This window comes from Megalops cyprinoides, chromosome 14 (genome assembly GCF_013368585.1).
Source record: "Megalops cyprinoides isolate fMegCyp1 chromosome 14, fMegCyp1.pri, whole genome shotgun sequence".
Classification (NCBI taxonomy): domain Eukaryota; kingdom Metazoa; phylum Chordata; class Actinopteri; order Elopiformes; family Megalopidae; genus Megalops; species Megalops cyprinoides.
Genome location: NC_050596.1, coordinates 20,289,379 through 20,300,413, shown reverse-complemented (window position 1 = coordinate 20,300,413; position 11,035 = coordinate 20,289,379).

Genomic DNA, 11,035 nt, shown 5'->3' with positions numbered 1-11,035 from the left:
AAATTTATGCAAAATTAAATGGTTATTTTTTCCTTTCCAAAAACCCCCCAAAGAAAGACTAAAGTGGTTATTTTCTCACATCAAATACATACAGTGGCTACATCCTGGTTTTAATTTTGATCCTCTCAGGTGTGAAAATGATCCAGCACTCTTTTTTAAAAATCAGGAATCAAGTGAATCCAGATTAATCATTTCTGGACTTCAAAAAGCAGCTCTACAAAACTGGAATTGCTTCCTTAATCAGGATGCAAAGTTCTGGAGGAGTGGCCCTTGGGGAGTCAAACTGAAATCAAGATGACTGTGGCATGGAGCCTGCCTGCACTGCTTCAGCTACACAAAGCTGTCCAAGGTTTTATCTTTCATGAATTCTTACAATGCACAACACAGATGGGGCGCAATGTGAGCCCTCTGAAACAAACGCACGTTGCATTTCACGGATGTCACGGCGAGTCTCAAAGGGCCACCTGATTCCGCATGCCATTCCAGGCCCCCCCAGACGGAGCTCCCACCCTCCCATTAATTGGCTCAGTTTCTCTTGTGTGTCAGATCGGCAAAAAAGCGCAATAAATTAAAGGTCCGTTTTTATTACACGCCCGCTTCGGCAGGGCCCCGCACTGGGTGACTAATTGAAAAGCGGCAGAACAAGGAAAGCAATTTACTCGCCCAGAAATGACTTCTTATCATACACAATGCCGTTTTTCAAACCCGCGCCATTCCCCGACATCCGACCAGACTCCTGAGCTCTGTAGAGAACTCCATTAACGTGTCCGAAGGAGAAAAGAAGCCCATTTGCATTCCATTAGGGATCACACGAGCAGCTCTGCCCACGGACAGGAGAGGGAGGCAGGCGGAAGGGATTGTGAGACATATTTACGACCGCACAACAGCAACGCGGGCAATACGCCACCGGGCCAAGCTTTGAGTGCCATCTTTCTCCCCAGCATTACACAACCCAGGGTAACATGCAACATGTACGATATGCAGAACTCAATGCTCACGTGAATGGATGCAGTTGCATATTATGTTGAATGTCAATCCAGGACATCTTTATATGGAAACCCAAGGAAGAAAGAAGGAAAGGGATTCTGGGAAAGGGATTTTCACCAGTCTTAATGGTCTGTCTGCGGTTTCTATTTTGTGATGGATCCATCACAATGTTGCAGTGTAACTTTTACTTTTCAGCAACATGCCTAAATGATGTTTTGCTTAATTACGAACAACCCTAAAAAAAAGTCTACGCAGGAGGAGCAAGAAAGAATAGCAGAGATGAGAAGACAAATTACAGCATATCTGCTTGTAAAATCTCTCAGCAAAATCAAATCACTTTTTTGAGGGGTGAGGCTCTGACTCTACTTCTCCAATGAAATATATTCACCACAGATTCCACTTGCACCTTCTGAAACTCTGCAGTTCACCCTGGATTAAAGCATCTGCCAGATGAATTAAGAAATTGAAATAATAATAATAATAATAATAATAATAATAATAATAACACACCGAATCACAAGATTTATCAAAATAACATGTGAATTATCTGCTTAGTGTTGTGCTCTCAAACAACAGTGAAGAGATTAAAAAAGGAAAGAGAAATTAAGCAAAAAGAAAACCCTCTCACTAACTCTCTCTCCTCTTTCTCCCGCCCTCTCTCTCACTCTGAAAACAGGCCCTCTGGGTGAAGCTTGCGTGTGTCAGTGTTTTCATGGGAGAAGAGTAGAGAGGAGGGCCAGAGGGGATTTCTGTCTCTGTTCAGAGGGCTGCACTCGCTCCCACAGTTCCACCTTTCAGGTGGAGTCATTAGCGGCAAAACAAATAGGCCTTTATGCTGCCATCTCTCATTTGTTTAAGACAAAGTGATGTCATTAAAATCAAATCAGAGGGGCCAGGAGTGCGAGGAGGGGAAGGTATGAATATTTAAATCTGTTTTGCTTCCAAATTTTGCTTAATGAAATGGTAATTTATGAAGGCTGGGGGTTTAATTATAGCCAGGGAGCAAATTAACTGAATTTCTCGAGATTCCCTGAAGCCAATTCGAACTTCTTCATAATGTATTTTACATATGGAAATTTGAATTTGACTTTTATTTAACGTTGCTGGTAACAACAGGCTTGTGTTGTGTGAGTGTGGATGAACTGCACCAGTTCTGCGGTGATGTCCTGGCTCATTTTCTACTGAATTAAGCCACATGTCTACCTGTGGCACAAGTGTTGCGTCTGAAATGCTCCCATTGTTAGCAGGTGTAGATATAGCTGTCGAAAACCCCTGCTCCAACACTGAAAGATTCACTGAAAATAACATCTCCTCCTGAACTGGCATCATTCTGCAATGTATAAAAATCCCTTTCAGATGCTATTATCAGAGAAATAAAATCTCCTCCTGGCATCTCCCTGCGATGTATAAAAAGTCCTTTCAGTTGCTGTTATAAAAGAAATGAAATCTCTTCCTAACCTGGCATCTCTCTACAATTTATAAAAAGTCAATTCAGACATCATTATCGTCCAGCTCAGACACTGGGAAACCTGTTTTGCTGCCAAGCATCTTGTTTCCATTGTGCAGCTTTTTTTGCAGGGGGTACGTCTGTACTTCCAAAGCATCAGTTTTATCACACACTTCCTCGTCTGTGTGGTAAATTTATCAGGTCTCTCCTTCAGCAGCCCCTTGCAGATGGTGTCCCCCCCCCCCATACCTTTCTGTTGAATATATGCACTTATCTTGTGAGTATATACTCTGTCTGTTGTACAACATATTTGCTGAATCTGACTTACTATCTGGAATTTGAATCTGCAAAGTCAAGTACCACTACTCCACACTTTGTCATCCACATATACGTTTATATCCTGCAACGGGGGAGATATCCAGGTGAGCTTCCTGGAGAGTAGCACAGATCAGCAAGCAGGGGGTTTTCTTTCACTTCCCATGGGAACCCCAGAGAGTGCTACCATCGCCTGAGGCAACCCTAAGGACCTTGTTGTGACTGAAAAGAAGCCGGTTGATCGCTTGTAGTAGAGCAAATAAGCAGACAGAGAAGCGTGTATTCCATGTGAGAAAAAGCAGGAAAGGGCTCACAAAGACTGGCAAACACCACAGCAGAAATGAGCAGGACCACCAAAGTCACCAAATAATGACCATTGCTGGTCCTGGAGAACTTCTGTCTCAAGGGTTTCAGACACACCCTTCAGCCAGCAGATGATTGGATGTAGACTCGAATCTTCTGGTCCAGGCACCAAACAATGCCTCTAACAGAATACGCAAGTTGGAATCATGAAAATCTGAAAACCTGAGTTGGAGCACAGGCCAGTCAACCTCTGAATTTCCAGCAAAAAGCTCTGCTTTTGATATAGGTTTTTCACTGTATTTATTTTTTCAATGAGCCTCAGCAAAAGAAATTACACAGAGCATCAATAATGATAAATACATTTTGCAGTTTACTGAACTGGACCTTCCAAAAAACCTTCTACAAAGCTTTGAGTCCCATACCCATTTTCAGCTGTAGAGGAAGGTAGAGGCACCAGACTGGCTTGTTTCAATCAAGTTTATCGCAGTTTTTGATAATATGTCTTGAAACATGTATTTTCAAGAGAACTCTTTCAGATCAACCTGCTATCATTACGGATGCTGGCCTACTTAAATGCAAGCTGTGAGAGTTGGCACACTGCTTAAGTATGTTGCTTCTGTCTGTGCTAAATCCTGAGGGGAGGAGTATGCTGCTAAAGGAGCATGTCAGCATCGCAAATCACAGCAACAATGAAAACCAGGTAGCCAGGACAAGTAGTAATGAAAGTAGGGGGAAAAAAAAAATGGAGGCTAGAATTTCAGGAAAGCCTCAGCTCTGGATTGCAGACAAGTCCAGGCAGTCATTTTAATCTGGGTAGATGGCAACATTCGGCTGAGGATGAAAACACTGTGAGACAATGATCTCCCACTGAATCAGCGCACAGATAAATGTGTGAATACACGAAATGAAAAACCTTTGTGACTCTCCAAATGTGTGATGTCATGTGCTAGAGCTGTGGCTGTGGGTAACACAACGGAAGAGCGTCTGTGCCATAGTAATTTGGCTAGATTTGGCTCCAATTTGACATTGACTGGCTCCAGTTCTGCAGTGGAGATGGAGTCCCTGCGACCCTCTTTCACTCATTTGCTGGCTCTTGGAGGCAGTATGAGGTCTAATCTTTTAGCTCTTGGTTACGTCTACTTCCTGGTGGTGCGTTTCACTTCTGAGCACAGAAAGCCAGATCTGTCTTCTGCAAAATCACTTAACTTTTAGGTTTTCCAGTAAGTATGCATTTGTGAGGAATATGACTAAGAGGAAAATGTGAGGTCCTATCTGGGAGTACAACACTAGAACCAGGTCTTGCAATAAACATCGAGTGGAAAATAAGTGTCGGAAAATTGTGCTTTTGAAAAGATAAAGCCAAGGAGGAAAGAGGAGAGAACACTGAATTGCTACTACAAGGTATTAGAATTGTTCTGGGGGACTTTTCAGACAAAATGCACAATAAATACTACCATTTTAGATAAACATTCTTCATAAAGTAATGCCTTCAAGAGATATCCTGGTAAACTGAGATGACAGTGGAATCTCTCACATGAATGACAAAAAAAAAAAAAAAAAAAACCTGTCATACTTCCTTTGAAGCATTCTTGGCTGAGAAGTCATGCAGCGCATTTTATGTCTGTGTGATCAAATCTGTAATTTCAAGATTTCTACACAAACTCCAACAGGCAAGACAAGCCCTGGATAATGAGGGTCATAAATAGGTTATGCACTGATATCAGAGATAAGACGGCATGAGTAAACAGCCCAAGTGAAAGAAAAAGCCAAGTGAAAAGGGGCCAGCTCAATGATTTCCATCTGTAGAGATGTTTGTGACATGAAAATTTGCCATGTCTGATGGAAATCTTGTGGATATACATTCACCAAAAAAATTTGCCATATTACATTTCTGTGCCTCTAGTAGGATCCTTTCAAGGGGTCCATACAAAAATTCTCAGCTCTGCCTTTTGACAGCATTCCAGCTGTTGTAAGGAAGGAGTGTCAAACATCTGCAAATCAAAAGTCTCCATTCTAAGCACAAAGCTCAATAATGCAAGAGAAAGAACTACAGAAAACAAAAGTTGCACTGCAAAGCCTGTATTCCACCAAACACAGGACTACCCAAAAGCAACTACATAAATCAAAACGAGAGAGAAAGAGAGAGCAGGGGCCAGACAAAATTTGCCCCCCCACAAACGGTCCACTCAATTACTAAATGGCCAAAAACTCAAAACAAAAAGACAGCAAAAGTAGTGAAAAAGGAAAAAAAAAAAAAATCACTACACAACTCCGCTGCATGTAAAAACATTCCACAAGCAGCGAAGAACCAAACCAGCACGGTACATACATATATACTAAAGTGAGAAAAATATCCCAACCCAAAAATGGCAATGGGTCCAATAAATAAATAAATAAATAAAATAAATAAAATAAATAAAAATAAAATAAAAAAGGACCCCACTTAAGGTCCGGGACGAGTCCCCAGTTTGTTACGGCCTCGCAATGAGCCCAACATAAGAAGCCATCACAAAACAAAATAAGGGTACAAATGTGGAGTTGGAGGGCCAAGACGTGAGAGCTAGGCTAGGCTGGTCTAAATGTCTTATGAATCTTTACCTCTCTCCCGTTCACAAAACACAGTGTCTTCCGGTCCACTTCCTAGTCTACTCTTTCTATCTACACTATGCTAGACAGAAGGATCACTCACGTCTTGCAGGGAAGCCCAAAATATAAACGAAAAGACAATAAACTGGGAAGGAAGAAGAAAGGGAAAGAAAAAAAAAACCCAAAACCATAGACAAGGTCTAAGGCTGGGGAGCAACCTGGGTATCACTCCTCTGCAGGCAAAAGTTGCTTTTAACCAGGATGGCACAGGTGCGACCAATTGGCTCATTAGCGCGGGTCAGCAGCACAGCTCGTTAGCGGAGATCAGCAGCACCTTGACTCCAACTGCACTCAGGCCATCTCAGAGAGAAACAGAAAGGGGAGGGGCATGTAACAACACTTAAAATTGTGTGTTCTATTTAGTATGTATGTAAATGAGTATATACGTCTTTGTAAGTACTGACATGCATGGGTGGGTGTGTGTCTGTTTGTATAAGTGTGGACATGCATGGGTGAGTTGGTGTGTGTATCTGCATAAGTAAGGACATGCGTGGGTGCATGCATGTGCTTCAAGGAAGTCAGGGTAGATCAGGTCTTTATTACCCCAGCACAGAGAGTGCATTTATGGATGGGGTCTCATACCTTACCGGCTGCGATTTCAGAAGCTTGGTCTAACTGTCACAAGCGTCCCTCAGAATAAAAGGCCACTCCCAGGAGAGCAGTCACACCCACAATCCCCTGGGCCCCCTCAGTTTCGTTCACAGCTGGCAGAGCAGCTTCTCCGCCTTGCATCTTTCAAAGGCATCGTCCACCTAAGCATCACAACACACTGGGTGATTTATTGATGCCTATAAACAAACCTCACGCACATTGTGCATCTGACGTAGAGCTGTCAGCTCGGGGTTACCATGAGCTGCATTTCTAAATTCACAACCCCCCCCAACAACCACCACCACCTTCAGCACCTCCACCACCTCATCACGTCACAGCCTGCAGACGGATGGGAAGGACAGACTCTGCAAGTGAACTCAAAAGCCACCGCCCCCCCCCCCCCCCCCCCCCCCTTCCCCCTTCCCCCTTCCCCCTTCCCCCTTGAAGCCGAGGACATGAATCAGTGACGTGCCATACTGGGTGGCACTGAAATCTGCAAGGGGGTCACGGAGATGTTTGTAGAACATTGTGAAGGATTGTTACCATATAGAGTCCCACAGTGAAGGTTGTCCCCCAAAAGACTTCACATTGTGGGAATACAGGAGCCGCTGAGACACCATATCCATCCTTGTCGTGCGTTATCTCTGTCCCCCTACAGCTGTGAATTTTGCTGCTGGAAAATGCACCCTCTGCTCCATTAGACCACTACAGTACCACCAGTTTTAACCTTGAGTGAATTCAATTGAGTTCAGTTCAATGTTTTATTGGCAAGACAAACAAAAGCTGTCCTCCCGAACCAGTAATGAACAATATTAAACTTACGTACAAGTATGTAGAGTAAAAGGAAAGTATATTCAAATAAACACATACACACACACTCGTATATAAATTCTCTTTCTCTCCACAGTTGTAGAACTCTGACAATAAAGAGTGAGGAGGCAGGAATTCCCACTACTTATCCCACTGATACACAAAAAAGAACTCCTGATATAAAAGTCTCACAGTGAGACTGCAACCCCACACTCCCACTCCCTCAAATCCTCTCCACATGAAAACCATCTCGCTCACATTTAAATACCGCTGCCTGTATGTACTTTTTTTGTTTGGTAATGATAGCTCTTTGTCGTCACTGTCATTTTTTCTCCCCACCAGCTGTCCCAGTCAATCCAGTCCGAACCCTACCCAGCATGCCACCTGTCACAGACTTGTGTGTCATTTCCTGGTGTACAGGAAACCCTGCTGATTGAAAGAGTTTGAGCTGATGGAGTTTGCTTGTGTGAGAGTGTTGCAAAAGTCCTGTCATTCACTCTATCCTCCAAAGAAAGGGCCTCTATATCTGAAAAGAGAGACATAAGCACTATGCTACGGGATAAACACCATTAAAGCAAATTTAAAGACTACAATCCTACTTTATTAAGTATTCATGGCCAGCTCTTTTTTCATAAGCAGACAAATGTGAAATAGAAATGATCTTTTATTTTTAACATCCATTATTGAACCATTTTGCAACATCTTCTAAAACAGAAAAGAAGTTGCCTTAGTGCATAAGAAGCCACGATAACAACTATAGGATGATACGACCCTCTAGGGTCTATAAAACATTCATGTACCTGCAGTGTGCACGTCAAAATAAAAGCTTCTTAATACTGACTGCACCTAAAGGATAAACACAAGACTAAATCTCGTGTACTTTGCCATATAATTCAAAAGGAGAAAAAGAATGACTCAAGGCGAATGGCGCAATAGTGCTCTCTGGTGGACAAAAGTATGTTAGACTCACCTATCCTGCAGATCCACACTTAAAGGGAAGTGATCAGAGGTGTGGATCAGGTGTGTGATGTGAGATCAGATGGGTTAATAGTGCCCCCCTGAGGGAAGAAAAAGGTAATGCATCTCAAAAACCATCATTTTCTTCTCTTCAAACCTGGCACAGGGAACCTATGCTCTGCTGGCTGCAGGGCTTATCGTTTTTTGTTGTAAACCATAACATGGTTTGATTCCATAGGGAGGGTACGCTTGCATGACACCTACTGACTCTCCAGATTTAAATCCAAGCAGGATTAATTAGCATTCAGACAGTAGTCTGAGCTGGAATTGTTGCACATAAGGCAGGTAATAGAACAACAAATATTGACTTAACTCAGGTGTTAAACCTTGCACATGCTACTGAGCCAACAGGGGACAGCAATCTAATAGCTATGTTATTGGGCTCTGTTGTACTACATTGCATCTCTTTATCAAATTGCAAACCAATTTTTTTCAGCCAATAAAGAGCAAGCTGACAAGTATCAGAATAAGTTGCACATATGATCACAAGTAAAGAAGCAATGACAAACGCATACAAATAACACAGTAGGTAATCACAACATTGCAGCAGAGCTGTGGCTTGGCTTGTGATAGCATTGCAATATTGTTATGGATATGTGATTGGACACGCATGACTTCACAACACTGCAATGAGGAATTTATTAAGTAGTTGCCAACTCATACTTTCTACAAGTGACGAGATGCTGTCTGAGCATTCGTACGTTGTATGAACGTTTTGTATGAACATTTTGTATGATTTCAAATAAATTCTGTCGGATACATATTCCTTTTTTTGTGAGGCTGCAGTTAATTCAAGCTAGGCCATGTTGTCAATGTAGCAAGCTTCCACATTCTACTTCCAATCTTTTTCAAAACCTTGATTTTTTCCCAAAGTAATGTTGATATGCTGATATGCTTATGAAACCCTACACAAATTTTTTTTTGAAGTTAAAACATGCCAATTGTTGTGTCATATTGTGTTATTCATGTTGTGTATGAAGTGCTGAACTCAGCATAGCAAATCTGGACTCAAATAATTGACAGAATAAATAAGCCACACAAGGGATGAGGCGGGTGTGGAATATCTGAGGAGAAAGTAATTTGAGATTCCCTATTCCCTATTCCCTATTCGTGTGAACACTTGGTCGTTGTTGCAATTAGGGTTTATCAGTGCTGGTGATCTGGGTTCAATTACAGCGGAGCAGACTTCTCCAGCACACAAAGGAAGCGGGAATTAATCACTGCGCTCGGATCTGCCGAAGGCTAATTCAGGAAACTTTGCCAGCGTAAGGGAAGTCGAGTAATTAGGAACAACACTGGACACTGCTGCTTGAGATAGCATCAGCAGAGTTACGAAAATCTAATTTGGTCCCAACTTTTGGACCGCAAACGAATCCTGCTCCGTTTGCATGTTTTTTATTTCTTTTGGGAAAAATCAGAATGAAATTGAAAAGAGCCAGTTAATTAAAGTGCAGACACAACAGCGGCTCAACATGTGGCACAGCTTGTGGAGAAAACAGTGAATTGGATAATAATGCATCAAACCACCTCTGCATTTGAAGGTACCTTGTGGAGGTACATTTTGACCATGTAGTGAAAGCCTTTTACTTAAAAAATAATTACGTAAACATAATCTCCCAGAAGTGACACAAGGTGCAGCACCAGGCAGCCCAGATTGGGCCTACAGTTCGACCTCTACATTGACAGGAAGGTTACTTTTTCTACTGCCCTCCTACACCTGCAGTCAAAAAATAGAACCCCACTTACCCATGCTGTTAATAATCATCAAGGACACCCTTGCCTCTTGTTCCTTGTATATATTCTTACTTAACTACATTATCCCTGTAATAGCCTTTAATAATAGCCACAATAAACCTCCCTTATATGTTTCAGTGCCTCAGGCAGGTTGGGATGATTGTGATTCACATACCCAATATAAACCAAGGATGAAACAAGATAAATTTGATCCACTGTGTGGCTCTGATTGCGTTCTCTAATCAGGGCTGAGGAGATCAGATCAGGACCAACAGAGAGCCAAAGTGCCAATGGCCCGACCCTTTGCAGACTGCACATATTGACATCGGGGGGGGGGGGGGGGGGGGGGGCGCAGTTTGCTTAGACAGAGGGGCTCGGGGGCGGCGTGTTCCGCAGATCAAGCCGAGCGAGACCCGGAGGCCTCTTTTGATCCAGCCTAATGCAAATTAATTAAATTAACAGTTTCCAAACGCCACTGAGCGCTTAGGCTCCCACAGTTTCAGTCTGTCACCGAGCATTTCCCTTCTTTCAGGGCGTAATTACTCCCCCGTGGCTACGGCTACAATGGGCCACGCTGACAACTGCTCCACCGTTTGATGGCTTGTGCTGTGGGGTCGAGATGGATTTTCCACTCGATCTGCCCAAACCAGCTGAAAACAATGAACACCGGCACCAATATACACTGTGGATTGGATGTGTTCCATAAGCCCCCCTGCACCCGCCCATTTCACGCTTCAGCCTGCAATGCACCATACTGGGGAAGTCGAAATCTCAATAAATCCTTCAGGAAAAAGAGGAAATGGAAAATAACAAGCACAATTATGGAAAGTAAGGAAAGATAATTATCTTTCTACATTCAAACTACATTCCCATAACAATGAACTGCACCAGTTGTTTTCAATTCGTTTCTTTTTTCCCCACCAACCCTCCGCAGTCTTATTATACTCATATTCTATTCAGTTCCTGTCAAGGAGCCAACAGAATCTTTACTGGAGAAAGCAGCCTGGTAGTCTGTATGCAACTAAAATCTGACTGTGGTGAGGCATTTCCCATAATCCTGGTCTCCTGCAAGTCAGTACAAGATGTTTGGTGCATTGTTCAGGCAGTTCTCATTTTAATGGGATTTTCAACTGTTTCACCCACTGAGTCCCACCTGGAGTTAAAGTTTAAGAACACAGCTGAATT